Genomic DNA, 12028 nt, shown 5'->3' with positions numbered 1-12028 from the left:
ATTATTTTGCTACATTGTAATGCACGTCGTTTTATCATGTCGCGTATTGCTTGGAGGGAAACACTTTTTTTTCTCATTCTCAGTCAGAAATGACCGGCAAATGTATTCATGTAAACACAGAGTAAGTTGCCAATTAGTGAAAATGAAACAAAATGAAATGGAAACAATTCATCAATATATACAAAATAAGTGTCTAGGTTCTGGTGATCTATTTAAAAGATCTGTCGTTAATATTATTTGTATTCGTGTAGCGTTTTCTTGTCCACCATGACCGGAAATATGCTGCCTGTTGATTTCCACATTAAGATTGTTGTACAGTGTGTTGCAGTACATTCAAGGACATCGTACCAGTTGCAAAAATATTTTTTTTTGTTCTAAGTGGTGGAATGAAACATAAATGCAGTCTAGTGAACTTAATTTGACTTCATGTGTATATAATGCATTTCAAAAGCAATCATCTCAGAGTGGTCTACAAGTTAAAAAAAACGGAAACCAAGCAGATACAGAAGATTATCCTTAAAAAAGAACAATGATTTAAATACTAAGAATAATTCACAATTCACTCAGTAATTCATTTGAAAATGTTATAAGAAGACTTAACTGAAGAGACCACTGCCAAGTGACCCCCCTTCAGCAACCACATAAAAAGGAAAAATAAGGACTGTATTGGGAGGTAAAGGAAATTAAAACAACAACAACAACATGAAATGTATTATGAAAGCACTTAAAAATTATTACCATGAAAACCAAAAGGGAAAACAGAATATAAAAATGTTTTACAATTAGCAATTTACCCAAAACACACACACACACACACACACTCGTGAGTGAAAAATACGTGAACAGACATCTAGCTGATTGTAATACTTTACTGGCACATTAATCCCTCCGTTTAGATCCACCTTATTCTTCACAATAAGATTTTATGATTTCACTCGTGTCCTCCCATGCTGTATTAAAGCAACTAGCAGAAGGTCAGATGGTTTGTGAACTGTTTCTGCCCTGAGGTTATTCAGAATTGTTTATGGGGGTTTTTTCTCATTGGAAGTACAGTATTTAAGTATTACAAACACTGTAGTGCTCAGACGAGCTGTTGGAGCAGCTCACAAGATATAACAACAAAATATGGTATCAGACCAGGCAGTTTAAATTAATAGAAGGCTAAAGGCAGTTTGTATCAACACCACCAAAATTGATTGCCTCTTTTAAAAAAGTTATTCTGTCCTTTGCCAGAATTTGCAAACTGTTTGGCAAAGTTATAAAAAGCGGCTAATACTCTCCTAGTTATTTGCAAATACAGGCCAAATTTTTTTTAAAAAAAGTGATCATTCTGTTTTCCATGCTTTCTGGTCCATAGTTTCATGAAATATTCATGCAGTGAGTCAAGGACAGAACTTGAAAAGATCGCTCAAGGACAAAGAATTTTCCCCGAAGGTGATTCGGGGTAAGCGCAGATGTCAGAATGCCCCTTTATGCCTGTCACATTTTAATAACCCAGGTCAACGGACACAGTGCATGTTTAGCAGAAAGGTTAAATTCCAAATAGCAAGGTCATCCCTGCTTCTGACACATATGCTGAATAGATCTGAAGAAAACTCGACATTTCCCGGGGCTCTACAGCTGAATTTTCATTACACTCAGGGTACATATTGCATATTTACATATAAATTAGTTTAGAGCTTAATAGCTGTGGCTTTTTAAACACATTATACTGTATATCTAAATTAAACATATATGTAAACAGTAGATAGACCATTTGTCAGACTGATTGTACTGAACGTTAGATGGATACATTAGAGGGGACAAAGAACTTCTTGAAAATGTTTTTTATTTGAGTTTGGTACCCTATACCGTCAAACGTGAATTCTGATAAATTGCAGTCCTTTGGTTATTCACAGAAATAGGATCAAAAGGCTATATACAGTATATGTCCAATTGTTAATAACTACATACTGTAATTATGCAACATCAGGTTAACCAAAAGGTGTTTTGGACTTTAATATGTTTCAGTGTGTTTTTACTCTTTTCTTTTTTGAATCAGTAGGCCAACCGAGAAGAGACTTCTTTTTCAATTTTCATGGATTTTTTTTGTGTCTCTTGGTGCATTTTACATTGCCCACATTTCGATGGCGTGAGTAATGGCATTCTGGGTACACACTTTGTAAGTCATGGCAATAGCTATATACTGTACACATATCTGCACGCGTACATTCCCTCAGGCGAAGATTGAGTCCAAGTGTGGTCAGGGCATTGTGGAAGAAAGTAAAGATGCAACAAGTATTCCATTAACAGTTGGTAACGGATCCTTGATTGGTAATGTTCCTGGAAGAATATATCCAGATTGGGAACTGCATTCTTCCTGTCCCCCATAGGACCAAATAACAAATCATAGTGAGATTTGTTATTGTCCAGTGTGCTGCACTGTTTCACTCTGTTTTGTTTAGACTTTTTTTCTTCGGTTTCATGCCTGCGCGACGTTTTTGACTTCCTCCTGGTCATTCCCCGCAGCTGAAATAACAAATGCAGCATTAGCTGCAATTTGCAACTTATCAAACGTGATTGAAGCTTGATATTTCTGTGTAAACCTTTCATGACTCTTCGGTTTGGGTCTTTGTTGTTGGGTGGGTGATGTGCCAGAAATCTCTATCCTTGTTGTTGGATGCCAGACGATGTAATTGTAACATACAGAGTACACAGGCCTTCAACTTTCCATTGTTTAGAGTCCGTGTATGGTCGTTACATTTGTCTCTGTTGAAATCAGCTGAAACAACAGTTAATCAAATGTTTATACATTTCATGTGTGTATTTTTTTATGTCAGAATGGAAACCACGAGGATAGCTAATCAGGTCTTAAGAAGGCAAACGTTTCCTGAAATAGGGTGCATTTTTGTCCTTGCTGGTAAGTGATCTGAGACCATACCAATTCAGATCTTGAAATTTTTCTGTTATTCTCGACTTCCATGAGTATGTCTGACAAACAGCTGCCAAGGAGCAGATTTTCAGAATTGTGGAGAAAGCACATTTTGGTGACATCTCGCTCTGATTCATTCAAGGTAGAGTAAAATTCCTAGGTCAGGCTTGATGTCAAATACTGAACAACAGACAGGCTATAACCTCTTAAAACTAAAAATGTTGATTATTTTTGATACTACAAAGAAGACTGTATTTTCTTTTTTGGTGGGGCTGGGGGTTACCAGTTATTATTATTTTCTCCTAAAGTTACAGCTGGCATCACAGAAACTTGAATGGTATTTCAGTATTTCTGTTCTCTTTCTTCACCATGTTTCTCCTATACCTGCATTTCTGTTACCTTGACTGTGTGACATTAAGTGCTCCCAGACAAGGCTAAATAACAGTTATTTGAAAGGTGTAGGTTTCATTCACTCACATGCTACAAGTGCTTATTAGGCATATCTCACAGAGTCGTACGCGGTATGCTGTTTTATATCATCTCCCATGTATAGAAAATGAACAGCTGACATGTCTTATCAGAATAAAAAAGGGGGCTCTCTTCGACGGCAATTTTTACAATGTGTGTCAGCATACATGGACAGTTTTGAGAAACTGCTTTATTCCTTGAATGTGGCAGTGAGCTATAGCTTAACCTGGCAGACACAGGGTGGAGCTCACAGGGGGCACAATTTAGAGACACCATTCACGTGGAAGGTATGTGGAAGGAGGAGACTGGAGCACTGGAATAGTGCTCGGACACAGGGAGAGCGTGCCGGCTCCACACAGAATGCTCTCAGGGGTGGAATCAAGGCTGTGGATGTCAGCCCATTGCAGGGTATACTTCAGCCACAGGACCCAAGACCCACAAAGCAGTTGCACAGACCACCACACCAACCTGGCAGCACACAAGATGTTGAAAGCTCACTCCTGGACAGTACAAGGAATGTTATGTCGAAATCAGAAGGCACTGCGCTTGAGCAATTGTAGCACATGAGTGAGTTCAGTCTGTTTTTTTTTTACTCTGATTTATTTTGGAATCAAAACAAACACTCTTAAGTGGAAGAATAAGACTCAGAAATGGTATATCACATTTTCCCTTATTACTACAGTATTTTAAAAGATTCACGTAGTACTTACCACCTTGTATCCTAGTTTTGTCAGATCTTAAAAACTGGACAAGGATGGTCCAGGTCAGTCCCGGGACAGGAGATCTTCAAGGAAAACCAGGTTGCTACTGTAAATGGTGCAGGTAGCCCAGCAGGTGGCGCCCTGGACCAGAAGTTTCAAACTACTGCCCCAGTGTGTGGTAACAAGAGGCACCAGTCCCTCACGTCAGCACCAGAGCTGCTGTGCAGTGGGGCTGCTGGCATAGAATGACTGCCACACGTTGTCAAACTGAGGTGGACGAAGTGAATCCCCACCAGCACAAAAAGTGCATGAGAGTCCTATAGAGGAATTATTAAAAGAGAGAGGCTGATTACCTTGGGACATTATCATCAGTGAACAAAGATCTGGTTGCTATATCTGCATTCAAGCCAAGCTGAGTGACACAAAATACTGGGTGGAGTACAGTATGTCAGATGTGACTCAGCAGGGAAAGCTGTTGATGAGGAAGAAATCAAGCAATGTGATGGTCCATGCAGGAGAGCTCCCATCACATAGAGATCACATCAAATCTGAGAATACTCACAGCATATTCACGACACATCACATGTCCGCTTGTTGCGAATCCCTGTTAATTATTACTTGTCATCCAGTGAGCAGCAAGGCAGGGACATTGAAAGTTACCTTTAAATCATTTTACTGTGTGCTTGAATTGGGGAAGATAATGTCCAAATGCTTTTTGACTTTGTGTGATATGGGAAGCAGATGTGACATCGGCCAGCACTGTCTTGGACAGGCATGATGGGCTTTGACTTATTTTTTAGCCATGGGAACCACAAAGGGCTGTGCAAAGGGATGAATAATTTGGCATGACATGGGGATGACAAAGAACAGTACCTAATGCTGCAACATGCTAAGAGCTCTGACAAATAACTCATCACAACCATTCTTCTGGCAGAAAAGGAGAAAATCACATACTGTATATCCTTAAAATGTTCCTGCAAAAGTAATTTCCCTGTTACTCAAAAACAAGTGGGTGTACAAAACCACCCTGTCCTGTGAAGTGCACTGTAAGTGCACTTTCACTCTGGGCCAAGCGGACATGACTTGGAGAAAGAAGTTACATCTGGAACCGTCTCAGCACTTCTGAAGGAAACAATGAGTGTACAGCGACTCTAGGATATGGACACTGCCTGAGGAAACCGAGGTTTTTTTCTAAAGACCGGCCTACTCCTCATCGTGAGTCACGGCGGCCTGTGAATGTTTCAGTGTTTGACACCTCTTACTGGTGGAAGGAACAACTGTGGCCAGTAACCAGGCATGGGTGACTCAGATGAAGAGGGGAAAACTTTGTAAGAGGTACTGTAGAGTTCCTTTCACACCGACCGTGAAAAGCTGGGGCAGAGATTTAAGCCAGTATTATTTTCCCTTAATGTCCTTTTCTAATTCTGAGTGGTTCCTTATCCTGCATCCTTATCAGCCAGATTTTATCTCTCCTGTTATTTACAGATGAATTCCAATTAACTTTTACACACCGATTCTATGAAATTCCTTGTATACATATCCTTAAGTTGCAGAAACCATACTATCTTCTAAATTAATGTTTCTGCAGTTGTGAAAACCTAATATGATTATTCAAAACAGTCGGATACCTCCTTACCATTAATCCGAAGATCCCTGCAAGTTTTATAAATCCTCAATTGAAGTATAAATTCCAGCTGTTTATTTGTTTTTAGATTTTTTTTTTCTCATCAAGCCACCCGCAAGCTTTTCTGGCAATAGCAATCTTCGAGATCTATAGATATGTCTGTACAGCTTGGGCAAGCAAATTAATTTATCATCTTGTGATGTTCATGAACATTAATATGTCAACAACTCTCAGGCTGTGATATTTTCATATTCGTAATGTAAATTCAGAATTATTCACCATACCTTTTCCTCACCCTGGGAGTTGTTCCGCGGTGGCTCCTGTGTGCAGACTCTGCTCTGTGGTTGAAGTGTTCGTGTCAGACCTGTTCATGACCTCATGACTAGTTACAGTAGCACAGTGAGAAATCCGTTTTGCAATTACAGCATCGGCGACACTCCATGAGACAAACACTGTTAATGCTATCATTTCTTTTACATTTTTAATTGTTGTAGCAGCTGCCAGGCTTTCCACCTTCATGCCATTAGTCATGAAACTATTAAAGTAGGGTACACTTTGAGGAGAGTGGGACACTACTGTGTTTATATTGCAGCTGTAAATCATCTTACCAATAAATTAAAGGCTAAATGACTTCTTGCCCTTGGCATACATCATGGAAGGGAACTAAATGAAGCAATCTATACCCCAGAGAACATAAGAATGCTTCTGTTCATAATAATGATTTGTAGGTGGCACACAGGACGGTTTTCCTCCAAAAGCAGAAGTCGAGACTGCAATCAGTTACTCGGACTAGAGTTACAAGGGCTAACGAGAGCTGCCCTGTGTGACTTGTACATTGCCCTCTGTTCAGGAAGTACTGAACTGGAAATACTTTTATTTATTTCAGAGACTGACATTTTCCCTGTTTCTGGGGCCCAGGTTGTTATTTTTCTGCACGTATCATGTTTAATGATATTGTAAGGGTAAGCCTTTTAACACGGACCTTAAGCAGATATTACTGGGAGTTTGAATTTCTTAAAGGCTTAATCAGGCCTTTTAATTCAAGTCAGGCTCTATTCCCCTAACAAAACACTAAGAAAAGGTCCAATGCTACCATTATTTACATGAGTAGAGCATCAGTACGTGAAATGTATAAAAAATTTGGTAGTGATTTAGTGATTGGAAAAAATAAACTGCAACTCTTTGTTTGGATTTGCCCAACACGAGTTAAGGCTACTGAATACAGATCGCTGTCCACCTTTCACCTAATCATCTTGAAGATGTTCAGACTTGCTTATTGATCCAAGTTTCAGTTTCTCCATATGGAGGCACTAATCATTGAGGTCATTTTTAATCAATCCCTGCGTACTGGTATTTCAGTACTGAGTTGCAGGTATGAGTATTCTCAGTATATATTTGTAACATCCAGAAATATTTTTTTTTTTCAAATTCACACATCTCATCTGTTATTCCTCTGAGTTCACAGGGAAATGTCCAGGTAGGCCTTACCCTTCATGTTACATAACACCATGAACTGCAATTTCTTTAAACCGACATTTGTCGCAAAGTACCGAAACCCGACTTGTGACAATTTATACAGTAATGGAAGGGGAAAAAGATGAGTGAAGTAAGTACGTAAGATTTAAAATGTGATATGAGTTTGGGAGTATAATAGAAGGAAAAAGATTTGCAACATTTTACTGCCATTGCCGGTCTTAACTCTCATTCCACTGCATTCAACATTACAGAGACAAAACAAGATATGGATGCTGAATGTTAAGTTCCTCATTAACGTCACTGTCCACAGGTAAAGGCAACAAGACTTTCTGGAGAAAACCAAACTCCAGCCTTTCATGTCCCCTGATCAGCCAGAAGTATGAGCTATTTAGCATTACGTTTCAGACATCTTGTCCTGTATTGTATCTATTTCAGTATTTTTTGCTGTATTCTAAATTCACTTGCCCATGGCATGATACAGTCTGCGAAAGGTTAAACACCATGCAGGAAGCAAAGTAATGTTTAATAACTTTGACATGAAAGGATTTTAATGTGATCTTTTCAGGGCCGGGGGTGTGGGAACAGACTCCTGTCCTACTGGTCTACCACAAAAAGCGGCCGAAATGTTTTAGTGGTGCAAGCATGTGGCATGATGCCCACCCCAGGTACCGACAGTAATCCGGGTTCCTGCCATCACCTCCCTGACCATGAACACATGGCTGCTGGAGCAGAAACCGTGACCTCCTGAGCAGCACTGCAACAGCATGTGTCCCTTTCATGTCACATAAGGTGTCTCAAAAAATATGGGGATGGGATTCTTGTGAAACCTGCTGTATGGTTTGTCTAGACCATAATAGTGGGATGGTATTACTATAATGGTATTAATACTGAATGTATTCAGTATAAATATATTTGTGTTCTAAAGACTATATCGTATCTGAGAGCCCTTACCCCAGAATGTGTCTTTCCCCAGACCTGTTAAGAATCTCTGATGACTTTGAGCCAGGAGCAGAACCTGTGATGGTGCGATTTACAGGGATACTGATTCAATGTCCTCTTCCTCTCTTCCTGGGAAAATAAAAAAAAAATGGTGAGAAAGGGCACATAGTACTTCCTGCCATAGCATTGCCATGTGCTAAAGTCATCATTGTAATACACTTAAAGATTTTATTTGAGGGGTTACTCCTCAGGCAGGGAGAATTTACTTTTTTCCAACATGAATTCTCGTGGATATTTATATGATGCTAAACCCCAACACCAGTTTGGAACAAACAAGAAGACGACAGTGTTTCCAGTCAATTTTTGATGTAGTGTTCTACAAGCTCTGCTCTTTAGACACTATTGTTGCTGCCTGTAGTTATTAATGAGGACTATATAACGATGATGATGATGATGACATGCATTATCCATGGCAGCTTGCAGTGTTTATGAAATTTAGCGTTGCATTCAGGTTCAGAGCAAAACAATAGATAGGATTACAAATATGAGCAAATACTATAAAAATACAATAGCTGCAAGCACCATAATAATTACAAGTATTTACAGGTTGTGTGGATGAAAAGCAGCAAAGCAGACACCCATATTTCCAGTGCATAAGTGCAACCAGTGAATTTCATTACCAATTGAGAATTAAATGTATTTAATGTAAAAGTGGAAGACTTACTGAAAGGTCTACTTGAGAGCTGAGAGATCACAGGTGCTGCCTGAACAGATGGGTTTTGAGCAGGCGCCGAAAAGTGGTCGGGGACTGAGCTCTCCTGATTCCTGGGGGACGTTCATTCCAGCACGGAGGGGAGAAGGCGGAGAAGGAAAGGGGTCTCTGCAAGTGGGGGAGTTGAGGGGGAGGACAGATAGTCTGGCAGGAGAGGAGGAGAGGAGCAGGCCGGAGGGAGTGCAGGGAGAGATAAGGAATTGGAGTAATGGAGTAGCATGTGAAAAGTAATGAAGAGAAAAGGCAGAGATCTGGATGGAGTTGGACTGGGTGGAAAGCACTGGCAGGGAAGCCAGCCAAGAGACACAGTAGTTTGGGAGGGAGAGCACCAGGGCTCGGAATGGGAGCTGTGCAGAACAGTTGGTAAGGAAGGGGTGGGTTCTGTGACTGTTGCTCAAGAGGAAGAGGCAGGACATTGCCAGAGGAGAAGTGTGCAAGGAGAGGTCGAGTGACACCAGCGATATTTGTAGACAAGAAGGGGAAGAGGGTGGTGGAGCCCAGAGGATTAGAGTTAGAGGGGTTCTCAGGAGGAAGAGCGAGGTTCAGAGAGGCTGCTCTTAAGATGACAGGAGCACATCTGGGAGGAGATGACTCTGACTCTCAGCAGCATAGGAAGAGACATCAGAGGAGAGAAGGAAGCCAAGAGCTCAGCATCATTGGCGCAAAAAATGATACCAGCCACCATGGGTGGAGGTGACTTCTGACTTTTACTATACTTCCTTAAGCCAACTGAAGAAGAAACAACCACCAAAAGTTATCCAAAACCCCACCAAAAAAAAAGAAAAATCATAAACCCTCCCAAACACTATCTACGAATTCCTCCCTTTAGAAAATACAATAAAAATGTAAATAGTACATACCACCCCTGCATAGTATTAAACATTGCGCCCAATATTTCAGAGTGAAAACCCAAATAAAACATTGTCATAACGCCACTCTTCCTCAAACAAATTCTTCAGTGGTTAATAATACAGAAGATCTTATCTGATCCCACTCTTCACCAGCTCCGCAGACCTGGTACCTGAGACCTTACTCTTCTGAGTCTTATAGATGGTGGGTGAGGTCTGGCCCAGGAGCAGGTCGAGAGGGCAATGCAGAGTAAACACTGTCCACATGATTGCAGTAGCAGTATTCAGTCCTCATATATTAGTATAACACACTGAATTCCACGTCATTAAATATCACAACAAAAGTTTAGGAGTGTTTTGAATCATGGTACATTACCCAGAATTAGGTTTATGATGTACCCATAAAGTATTAACACATTTATGAATCACGTTATTGGTGTTTTAAGCAGTTTCCCAATCTATTCTGTGCTAAAAAAGCATCCTGCTATGCTGGAGGGAATGAAAGAGCTTCCAGTGTGTCCCTATCTGGTGTGTGTTTAAATCGCCTTACAAACACACTGAGTCATCCTCCTCAGTGGAGCGCCAGGACTGCCTCTCACATAAATCAGGCTGGTAACTGATCGCATGACGGAGCCGCGAGCAAGTGAGCTCCTGGGAAATGAGCAGCAGGGGGGTGGCGAACACGTTTCTGACAGTGCAGCAGGCAGCCACATCCCCTGGCAGAGAGCTCAGCAGGAACCTGTAGTTCAAAGGGCAAAAAGTCAATCGAATCTCAGTAGGATTCGCAATAAAGGATTTATCTGGCAAGTGTTTAATTTCAATGAAGGCTTTATATTTATAACGCCGAGAAAGAATTTCAAACAATATCCATTGATTACTGAACTGGGAATCGGCTCATGTTTTGTAGGCAGTCTGAAAATGAGTCACTTGTTAGTATTATGAATTCCATAATCACTTGTCCACATAAGTTAGGTTCAAGGGGTTGCCTCTGCATCTGTATTCTACAACTGCTGTTTATGTAATTAAATGTACTTGATAAAGGAGCTGATTGTGTGGGCCAGTCAGTCAGCCTCAGACCAACTGTGATCAGCTGATTCCCACCTTCATCATGAGATTTCCCATATACTGTAATCTTTTCTCCTTTGTTCATTTTAAATTAATAAGGTAAATATTTTCATATTTAGTTTAATTACATTATACTGAGATCTTTGTATTATCTCGCTGTGTTGTCCATGACATCTTTATTTACAGCATTGTCTCTCCTGGTTTTTTGTTCCAACCTGATTAAATAAGTTAATTAACCTATGTAGTTCAGAGCTACAGTGAAACAAATATCAGAGAAAGCTAGGTCTCACTAGGTCACTATATGTAACCTATTCACAGTTTAGTGTTAAAGTGCTGGAAACACCAGCCCAGTTATGGCCTTTAAACCCACTGCAGATTTTCCTTTACTAAAATGTTTCATTGTTAAATATTTGAAAAGGAACAATCTTTTTTAAATATTTAACTATCACGTTTAAACAAATATTCAAAAATGTGTTACAGAAAATGTTGTGGCCATACCAGAAAAACAAAGGCAGTTGGTCATGTCTGGACTCTGACCCAGAGACGGATTCACTACCACAGTACATTTAAAACCTTGAGCAGTCAACGATTCACACCTGTAGCTGGAAATGAACTGACCACAGACTTTTAAATTCACCAGTTAGCCATCATCAGATCTTATTTTGCAGTCAAAACTCACATTTAACAAAATAGTGTATACATGCAGTCACTGTTAAATAACATGGACAGGAAGTGGCAAAGACCTTGGTTGACAGTTCATGGTTATCGTCTGTATACTAGATGTAAGGGACAAGTACTGTAGACTGTAAATCTGCATCTTGTTATTTTACCTTTCTGTCTCTGTATGTCTTATTGTAGCCTTTGTTCTTGTCATTAGCCCAGTAGCCATCACTATACTGTCAAGTTCATTTCAGTGCAAAGCTATAATTTTGTGAGAGTACTAACACACTTCACGATGCCAGTTACCACATACAGTGATTGCATTAACAGTGGAAAAACTTTCAGCATCATTCAAGCATGTAGTGAACTTCTGTGTACTAATCAGTACATGGAAACAAGTAAAAGGTTTATTCCCTGCTGAAAAGAGAAGAAAGGAAACGCAATGTTTCGGCTGTGAGCGGGTATTATATAAAGTATATAATTTTGAATGTAAAAGTGGAATCATGCTTATAAGGCTCTTATTTAATCAAATCAAAAATAAAAAACAAGGACTGCAAACATTCC

At 40.0% G+C, this 12028-nt stretch overlaps 1 long non-coding RNA gene across 1 annotated transcript; it reads right to left on the bottom strand.

Annotated features, from left to right (window-relative positions):
* Positions 1 to 1793: 1793 nt before the first annotated feature.
* Positions 1794 to 10508, bottom strand: LOC107078654 (uncharacterized). The gene is made up of 5 exons (XR_011190572.1): positions 8844 to 10508; positions 8132 to 8248; positions 5989 to 6068; positions 4090 to 4397; positions 1794 to 2761 (listed from the first exon to the last, which is right to left on the bottom strand). It is a non-coding gene; the product is annotated as an uncharacterized lncRNA (long non-coding RNA).
* Positions 10509 to 12028: the final 1520 nt, after the last annotated feature.

The sequence above is a fragment of the Lepisosteus oculatus genome, chromosome 10 (assembly GCF_040954835.1).
Source record: "Lepisosteus oculatus isolate fLepOcu1 chromosome 10, fLepOcu1.hap2, whole genome shotgun sequence".
Lineage (NCBI taxonomy): Eukaryota > Metazoa > Chordata > Actinopteri > Semionotiformes > Lepisosteidae > Lepisosteus > Lepisosteus oculatus.
The sequence above is the reverse complement of the archived record's forward strand: the minus strand, read 5'-3'. Positions and strand labels throughout refer to the sequence as shown.